Source organism: Ptychodera flava, unplaced genomic scaffold (genome assembly GCF_041260155.1).
Source record: "Ptychodera flava strain L36383 unplaced genomic scaffold, AS_Pfla_20210202 Scaffold_32__1_contigs__length_2955704_pilon, whole genome shotgun sequence".
NCBI classification, from domain to species: Eukaryota; Metazoa; Hemichordata; class Enteropneusta; family Ptychoderidae; genus Ptychodera; species Ptychodera flava.
In genome coordinates, this window is record NW_027248354.1 from 922,084 (window position 1) to 932,377 (window position 10,294).

Genomic DNA, 10,294 nt, shown 5'->3' on the forward strand with positions numbered 1-10,294 from the left:
TTCAGTTCATCAAAATCTCAAAAACTAGGAAATATTGCTCTGAAAAACACAATCTTGCATATATCAGGACAAACTGATTACTGCTTCAATTATATTATCCTAAGAGACCTGCATTTAAAATTTCAAAGCAATCTGACAAGCAATTTCAGAGAAATTTTTGGACAAGAAATAGAAAAATGCCACCAATAACACAGTGTGGCTCAAATTTGTTTCAGCATGTTTAAACACTGTAACTGCACCTTGATAAATTCTTCAGGACACAAAATCCAGATACGTCAAAGTGACAAATTTCAGCAGTACTTCAAAGATGTACTTGTGAAGTATTTGTAAGTTATGCCTTGGTTATACTAAACTTTTCTTGGTGTCAACTGACCTGTGTCAGCTAATGACTTTATATTTCATTGAACTTACAACACCAGCTCTGTGTACTAATTTTCAAGTAAAACAATTAAAATTGAGAACAAATCAGTTGTTGACCAACAGGGATAATTACTCAGAAAAGCTATGCATCACTGTTCTGTCTCACACAATTGTCACTTAACTGTTTTTATTAGGTGGTCTCTCACTGGCTCTGCCATACTTCCTCTGCAGTATGTAGTGTCTTGAATTAGAGTCATTAAGCATTCGCTGATTGAGTGTGTCTATCCTATCAGATCGTTTAGTTTGTCAGATCGCCAAGAAGGCCTTGAGGCAATTATCCTTCCATCTGGTGGGACCTCCTCATCAGACATCAGGTCTGCAGTTACATCATTCCAGAAACCCTTCTCATCTGCATTGATCACTGCACTTCTCCTCTTTAAAATCTGTAGGTAGAAATGATAAATGATGGTTATTTAAAATAATGCAAAGAGTGAGATAAATGATGGCATAATACTTAAAGTCACTGTCATAACTAACAATATGGTACATTTGATATTTTAAGATCAGCTCTGGTATCATGACTTATTACTGATTTGAACATATTATGTTGCCTTCCATCCCACCTATGCTTAGGAACATAAGGAAATTCATGTATCATTTTAACATTGGCATCCTTGTCCAAAGACCTTTGAGCACATCAGAATGGAACTGTCAATTTACATAACCCTCAACTAAAGTAAGTTTTGCTTTGTTAAATTTTATTTGAACCCATTAGTACATTTGTACAATTATTGTGACAAAATTGTTGACTCTGTGTATCTAATAGTGCTAACTATGCAAAGACCCCAACCCATACTACAAATATCCCATGATTCATTCTGATTTGTACCAACAGAGATTCCCTAGTCAAGCCAGGCATAGCTCACATGTGTAGAGAAAACTGTAGACTACTAAAAATAAAAATTTTGAAAACATGCTTTGAAGGAGACTCATTGTCAATTACCATTTCAAATGATTTTTCAATATCATGCATTATTTAGAGTACATATACATTTTATATAATTTTCAAGAAATTATATAGACAGCCATACAGAAAAGTTTGAAGTATAACAGAGATACTTGAAGCATGGACTGACAGTTGTTGAATACTGTTCAATAACTGTCAGTCCAGCCATTAAGTAAATACTAGTTCAAAACTATATCCTTGTTCCCAGCGGGTGCAACACTGAAGCTGTTTTGACTATGCAAAATATTTTATGAAAAAAATGTATATTAAGTTACATTTTGTGAAATAAGGCAAGAGTTTTCTTGCACACAGTTGGTTGTTCCAAAAACAGTTTCGTATAATGTTAATAAAAGATAAACTATGGTTTTTTAGCACATCGTGTAATCTGGCACATGTTATCAGAGCAAAAGCTTGTTTAATCTTTCAATATTAAATTTGCAAAAAAAATCTTGGACAAGAGTTTGTCTTGTGATATTGTTTCAAAGTTGTGTTCCCAGGCAAGGTTCATAAAATACACTTCATGGATTCCCTCAACAATATTTTGGCCAGTTAAAAGCTGTTAAAAGTGTTAAAAGCTCATCTTGAGTTTGACTATGCTATTATTGTATGTTATGTTATGTACATTTGTGTTTTGAACTCAATCTAAGAGCCCACTAAGTTGTTTCAACACTACAGATAAAGTATGGCATAAAACTTCGCCTCAGATCGCCTCCGTATCGTTTCCGACATTGCTGTCGCCTCAGTTTGTTATTTTCTATATCGTTTCATTACCGCCTTTGTATCAGCCTTGCATTGCTTCCGCATCGTATCAGCCTAAACATCGCCGCTAAAACATCGTATCAAGTCAATTTCAGGGTCCCAATTGGCCACGGCATATTATTCACTCAAAAATGCAACAGCAAAGGTGCCGCCTTCGGAAATTTCGCTGCCTGGCATTGCCGATGTTTTTGAGAGTAAAGGTATACAAAATGAAAGATCAAATACATGTGTCCGACCCCATATGTCCGACATTATCCATTCATGAAATGTTGCTTCAACACACAAAAATGGGAACAAAGTTGAAACATATTGAGATAATAATGCGCTACTTTTACGAATTGCTTTTATTTGATATGAAGTTTGTATACCGTTTTATTTGCGAACATTTTTGTAACAAGATAGCACTCTACCAGGGACAGACATTAACGGTTGCAAGTGAAAGTCGCGTTTGGGCAACTGCAACTGAAACACCAGTACACTGCATGAAAACGCAATAATACAGATAAATTCACACTAATGAGTTACCTGTATTATAGGATAATACACGTGAATTCACATGAATCCACATGAATACAGGCTTGCTGAATACAAGCAATGGATTCTTGACTGTATTCATCTGTATATGCACTCTTCAGCTAAAATACAGGCAATAATCCATACAAATACAGTATGTATTATTGGGTTTTCATGCAGTGGTACCGGTTGCCCGATGAGACAAGTGTCAAAAAATGACGTGGGACAACTTTTCCACTGACTAGAAACCCAGAAATGTGTGGTACTGTATGCGGATGACCATTTTATATGACTGAAATTAGTATTTTTAAGCGTAAATACATGTACGTCCGTGAAAGCGCACAAGAAAAACCTGGCCGTACAAAGTAAGGAGAATTGCTAAAATAATAACTGCAGTGTATCATATACTAGGTTAACACATATGGTGATGCCGCCATGAATTCTCCTAACGCTTTACACAGTGACCTTTAAACCCGATTGACGTGAATAAATTATGATGTAGAGGAAGTCCGTGACCTTTAGTCACAACACATTGATAACACTCTGATAGCGGGAACTTCCAAGTGTTTCAATAATTGCTACGCAATTCATACTATAGAGTTACACTCCGCAACCAATTATCCATCAAAAATAAAATTAATTTTAGGCAAACTATCGCACCGTGCGCATACGGTATAAATCTGAGTAGGCCTACATATGTCACGCCGCGCCAATCACTCTAAATCACGTACCCACATCGTCCAAGACGTTCGAATTCATGATTATTAACCGATCATTTACCTTCAACTAGATGAAATCTTTCGATGACTTTTGACGAAATGACATCGACTTTTCATGCCCGATATCTCATATCCGATGTCTTTGAGTTCCGTGAATGAGGCGATGCGCTAGTGAAACGATACGGAAACGATGTGGAAACGATACCAAACAACCGAGTGAGCGATGTTGGATTTGGGGTTGGGCGATGCGGAAACGATACGGAAACGATAATGAGCGATACTTTATCTGTATGTTTCTCTAAAATAATTTGCAGGGTTTACACATTTCATTGTGATCTCAAAATTTGACATTGAATAAGCTGCATAACTATCGATTACATCTGTATCTTCAAGGGAAGGTTAACAAGCGACCTAGCGGCCGATAGGCCTATAGCTCCGTTGTGTTTATGTAGAGAATAACTATTTTTGACACATGTTGGTGAAGAAGGTGGAAATCTTTGATAGCTCATTTCAATGGCCAGAAAAAAGAGCTAAAATAGCTGCAAAAATATACAATTGAAGATTTCATCATAATTTGAATTTTACATCGGATCATTCCAAAGAACACGTCCACTAAAGCTATCTGACGAGTAGTTTTTAGAGAATAAAATTTTTTTACCAAAAGTGGCAATAATTGTCCCCAAAAATAAAAATTGCAGATTTCATCATAATTCAGTGTATCACATATTACAATAATCCCTTGGAACCTGTATATCAAATATCAAAGCTATCCACTAGCAGTTTTTGAGAAACAATTTTTTAACAGAAATGGCAAAAATTGCCCCAAAAATAAAAAATTGCAGATTTCATCATTTTGTCAAAATATCAAATCTAGTTAATCTGTAGGAACCTGCATATCGAATTTCAAAGCTATCAGACCAGTACTTTTTGAGAAACACATTTTTCGACCAAAAATGGCAAAAATTACCCATAAATAACAAAATTGCAGATTTCATCATAATTTCAATAAATATCATTAAGTTCATCTGTAGGAACCTGTATACCAAATTGCAAAGCTATCAGATGAGTAGTTTTGGAAATACACATTTTTTGACCAAAAATGGCAAAAATTGCCCCAAAAACACAAAATTACACATTTCATAAATTCAATATATATTACTTAGTTCATCTATACAAACCTGTATACCAAATTTCAAAGCTATCAGACCAGTACTTTTGAAAAATACATTTTTTGACCAAAAATGGCAAAAATTGCCTTAAAAATGCAAATTTGCATATTTCTGCACAATTTGAACAAATCTAAAATAGATCATCCCTAGGGACCTATGTACCAAATATCAAAGCTATCTGACTGGTAGTTTTCAAGAGAAGATTTTTAAAGATTTTGTTACCAAAAACGACAAAATTTGCCTTGAAAATACAAAAACGCAAATTTCACCATGATTTGAACAAATCTGACTATAGTTACCCTAAGTATACTGCACATCAAATTTCAAAGCAATCGGACGATCGGTTTCAGAGAAGATGACTTTTTTACCAAAAACAGGAAAAATTGCCCCAAAAATACAATTATGCAAATTTCACCACAATTTGAACAAACTTGAGTGAGGTCACTCCTATGAACCTCCATACCAAATTTCAAAGAAATCTGACTTGCGGTTTCAGAGAAGAAGACCATTGTTGACGGACGGACGGACGGACGGACGACGGACAATCAGCCTATCGGATAAGCTCCGCGTCTCTGACAGCGGAGCTAAAAAGGCAGATTTTGTCGCTTAAAGCTGTTAGGTGCTCTGCAAATGTATAACCAAATATCAAAGCTCAACTAAGTAAAATTGATTTTACTTGTGTCATGATGGTTCTACATGTACTATAATTCACCAACACTGGTGCTTTGGTTACCTTGTCCTTCAAAGTTCACTGGTTTAGACTAAAGAATTATCTGTGCAGACTTTGTAGTACATACCTCTCTTATTCTCCTGTTGTTGGCATGCCTTTTTGTGTAACTCTGTCTTTCCTTGGGACACTACCCTTTCCCTACTTTTTCAGTGCCTAATAAACATCTCCAAGGGGCCTGCAACTTGCAAGGATATAAATAAAAGAGTTAAAAATCTTACTGTGAAAATCAAAATATCTGAAACATCTGAATCATCATATTTAATGTGACAATAATGACAATGAATAATCATATTAATCTGACAATCAATTGGTATTCACATTTGAATCAGACAATAGCATTTCCATGGCCTACAAAGGCTTGACATCATTGGATTCCCACTGCACTAAGCATGGATGAAAGATTGACTCTTTTTACATCCATGGTTATACAATAATACAAAATGTTCATGTTGAAAATAAGACCACATTTCATTTGATACAGAAATTGCATTAATTTAGAAAGTTGGAAATCATTAATGAAGTGATGCAAAATAAAATGACATACCATGTTTAGGTAAGATCAGAATTATTCTCATGTTTACTTTAAGGCAGAAGAGTTGCAACTTTTGACATTATTTTATGATTTTTATATTTAGATTAAAATCAGTTCATAGCAAATTTCTACATAACTCAGAGATGTTTACTCTAGTGTAATTATCCACAGAATTGGACTGCATGAGGAGATTCTTGTAAGACAAATAATAAATGGGTGCCGCACCTAAATATGGCCGCCTACACGCAACTACATGATAAACAGCGTAAATGGTGGATGTACACATTTACATGTTTACAAATACAACATGGTGCAACCCACTGAAAGGAAGGGAAAGGTATTCACTCCGCTTAGACGAAAAATTCTCGTATTCACCTATTATGGCAAGATTTTGAAAATTGCGGGAAATTTGAAATTAACAAAGATGTGCTCAATGTCTTGTCTATTCTGCCACAAGCAAATGCTGTTGAGGCACAGTTAATGACTATATCGTTCAATTTGTAGATTGCAATGAATATCTGAAGAAATTGAAGGTACTTTGAGGTTGGACAAATTTCACAATGTTGCAACTCACGGCCTTTTAAAGCCCCACTAGCAGTATCTTTCAGCATTGTTTTATGACCTAACCCTTTTCCTGCCAAGTTCATATTTCACCATCAGCTCAGGTCAAGATGGTTAAAATTAATGAAACACAACATATTCCATATGGTGTATTTTAACATAATACTGTACATTTGAAGGCTGTAAAAACATAAATATTGTAAGCTTGATTTTTTGGACTAAAGATGCTATAACAGGCCAAGCCAAGCGGGTGAAAAAACGTTTGGGCTCAATACCGCGTTTTACTGACTTGGCTGATTGGGAAGTAATAGTCTTAATACTGTCTGGCAGGAAAAGGGTTAACTTTCAAGTTGAAATAAGTTTGTGAGAATGTATAAGGTGGTGCGTAAGAAGCTGGGTAGAAAGGACTGATGTAGGGTAGAGCTGTGTGCATGTGACATGGCTAATGAATGTAAACAAGACAAAATAGACTGTGCATAATGGCGATAGGCTAGTTGCGTCTTGGATTTTTAATGCCAGTAGTTAATGCACCCCTGTTTTAGACAAAGATGATGGGGCATGCCCTCAAATTGAAGCGTCTGCAACGTCTACCACCCATACAAAGGTTGAACACTACAAGGCAAGCGTCCATGTAGGGCCAGCTATGATCGTTTTTAACAGCAATATTTTAGGTCGGACATATCTGATTTTCCAGAGAAACAGCGCTATGTAAAACCCTTAGGTCAGAACCAATGATCATAAATTTCCAAATACATACAAGTTAACAGTATGTTTAAGAGTTGATATATACTTTATTTAAAGGTCAATAATCTGTATCTTTTGGCTATTTTTTCCGAACTTTTGTTTAGTGGTTTTCCTACACTTTCTGCATTGAATCCCTAATTCGTAATTTAATGCCAAGTATTTAGCATATCAACACAACCTAAATGAGTATAATCTACGAAATTACGGTATTGTTGAAAATTGCATTCAAGCCTGGACTAGAATTCATTTGTAAACAATAAACAATGATCACTACACACATACAAGCTGTGTTGACAAAAAGAATACTCGAAATTTCAGCATGACAAACTGATTAGGATCAGACACAGTAGTTGATGTATAATACAGAAGCAGAGCACTGAAAAACTTGCAACAAGTTACAGCTTATGTCCCTTTAAATTTTCCACAGAAGATTCAAGGGTTTAACATGTGTGTTGATGTCCCCCGATTTTCTAAAATGGTCCCCTTGGGACAGGAGTAGGGGTTTACAGTGACCCCCTGTTTTGACATCCCAGATTGAACACTGACAGAGGTGAATGTTTTCACCTGTGACGTTGCATGTTCTGTTCCTTAGGAATATTACCAAAATCAAAATGACTGTTAAAATTTGAATTTACTCATCATATGTTTCACAAATGTATGGTTTCCTACTGCAGTAAAAGCCAATATCCTTCAGAGCTGAAGTAAGTTTGTGAAAATACAGTAATTTTGGTGTGTGTGTGTGTACACCAGCTGGGAGAGTATGTGCAATTTTGCACAAGGTAAAGATTGTGCTGTGATTAAATATTTGCCCAAACATGCCAACAATGAGGATACTGAGCATACCTGCACTGAAATCTTCACATAAACTGCACAGAGTAGTCTAATGTATAATGCAGAGCGCTGAATGTTTTCAACTTAGGCATTGTATGTTCTATGTCCTTAGTAATATTACCTAGTTTTGAAAATGGGGAATTGCGAGGAGTATGTCTTCCTAAAAGTTTATTTTCTAGAATCGATTTCATTCTAACATTACTCAAACCTAGCGGCCGATATAGCTCCGCTGTGTAACTTAGGGATACTGTCGCATACAGTTGTCTAGCAGCAATTCCTTGCAAGCTCTATTTTGGAGGCCAAAAGAGTACGTGACAGTTTTGAAAAGAAATGAATTTTTATGTATAAAAATGTGAAAGAACTTGAGGCTCCCACCTCAATATCAAAACGTTTATGTTACAAACATATTTGGTCTCGACGAGTTAATCCAGCAAAATCGCTGTAGTGAATATCGCCATGCATTCTGGACATTTTGGATAAAATTAGCATATTTTTAATGCAAATTCACGTTCTTGTCACATTTAAGGTGTCAGAGATTCAGAGATTTTTTGTAATTGATATATTAACCAGCAACGCGGCTCAGAGCAAAGAAACAGGAGATGTTTCAAGACCGGTGGGTGGAGGGACGGTGATTCACTTCACATTGTATCTATGAGGAAACCATTAAATCTTATTTTTCAATACAGAACTAGCCACATCTGTGTATTTATAGATGCTTGATAATTGATATTAATGTACTTAATTAGACTGAGTTGGTTACTAGTGAATGTTGGTGCAAGAAATTTGGTTTTTCGAATAGTACCGGATGGTGAGAATAGCGTTTGAAAGCAGATGTGAACAACAAATATGCTATTGGACTTTCACCCAAGTGATTACATGTTTCTAAAGGTTTAGGGTATTCTTTGAAAGTTCAAAGGTCAAATAAGAAATTTTACGTCAGTTATTAATAAAACATCAAATCAGACTGTGACACAAAGGACAAATGAAAGTTGGGGGCAATCTTTTTCTTGAAAACACTTTTGAAGGGTGATTATTCTACATTTTCGAAACACCAACCAACACCCCAACCCTACCCCCCCCCGTAATTTCTGTACAGTCCCTCGCCACGAAAAGGTCACATTAGCATGAAGTTGCCTGGGAATTAGATGTTCATTGTTTATTTGAAATTATCAGCAATATCGATGATTTAAACAACACAAACGTTAGACATTTTTGCAAGATAAAGACATTGCTGAACACGTTTATACGAGAAGGAGTAGACGTATGTAAGAAAAGACACTTGGGCTGGTTACATATGGCTGGTTATTAAGAATAAGAGGACAAGTTAACTATACATACCTGTACCTGGTATACTGTACACGACCGCCGTACAGCTGATGCAGGACTCGGCAGCGATCGAGGCCTTAAAGTGCGTGTCGACCTTTTGCTTGTGCGAAAAGAGTTGCCCTCTTCCGTCCAAATTGCTAAAATGGGTTGTCGAGTTTCGTCCCGATTGAACGGAGAATAAAACTTGCTGCTTGTCGAACCATTGAGCTTCTGAAGTTCTGGTAGTAGCTATATCTGGACAACGTAACTAAGTTCATGACATCGACACGATTGGACGACTCACCAGTTGCACAAGACCACTAATTAATTTCCCATAGGCCACCACAGTAGCGTTGAGCTCGATTTTCCTATTTTAAAACATTCAGCGGCACGAATCTTCTTAACAGGTGTTAGGTCAATGTCAGCTTGACTACTGATTAATTTTTCGTGTGGGCAAGTCCACGTAAATTTGAGATAGCGATGAAAATTACGCCCTCAGTGGTGTTTTTGACAAAATTCAGGCTTATTGTTATGATTTCTATTAGCCCTAGAACTCCTCATATTACCACCAAATGCTTCAGCCATTATTCACAACAGTCTGCATTTTGATTCAGGCAGAAAAATATCTTTACAAAAATTCTTGACGTTAAAGTTCAAACTAAACAAGCATCCATGCAGATATCAAAACTTCAAGGTCTGCACTTTTTTTCTTCCGAACTATCTTCGTGGGTAACGAACCCGGAAGTGAATTAGTGATCTTCTGCCAGTTGTACTAGATTAAAACGTACAGCGTAGTCATCGAGATGGTCCAGGATTTCAAGGGTAGACTGTAGACATTCCTAAACACGGGCGGGACATGTAAGTAAACGCTAAAAGATGAACGACTGGAGATTTTGATCATTGTTGGCAGTACGTGTAAGCGACGCCACGCCAACACCACACTGGGTCTTCTGATTGACCTTTGACCAATATGGCTTACGGCTCTTCAGGTTTTCAAATATTCACGAAATGAACTGCGAAGAATTTGACGACAACTATCATATTTTACTCAATCTTGAAGAAAAT

General features: G+C 36.4%; 1 long non-coding RNA gene across 5 annotated transcripts; it reads right to left on the reverse strand.

Annotated features, from left to right (window-relative positions):
* Positions 1-489: 489 nt before the first annotated feature.
* LOC139127470 (uncharacterized) lies at positions 490-9,434 on the reverse strand. 5 transcript variants are annotated; one of them, XR_011551008.1, is made up of 3 exons: positions 9,263-9,434; positions 5,324-5,431; positions 490-803 (listed from the first exon to the last, which is right to left on the reverse strand). It is a non-coding gene; the product is annotated as an uncharacterized lncRNA (long non-coding RNA). The 5 variants fall into 5 exon arrangements; XR_011551009.1 differs by having other exon boundaries at positions 5,324-5,437; XR_011551011.1 differs by having other exon boundaries at positions 9,269-9,290.
* Between the last annotated feature and the right edge of the window lie 860 nt (positions 9,435-10,294).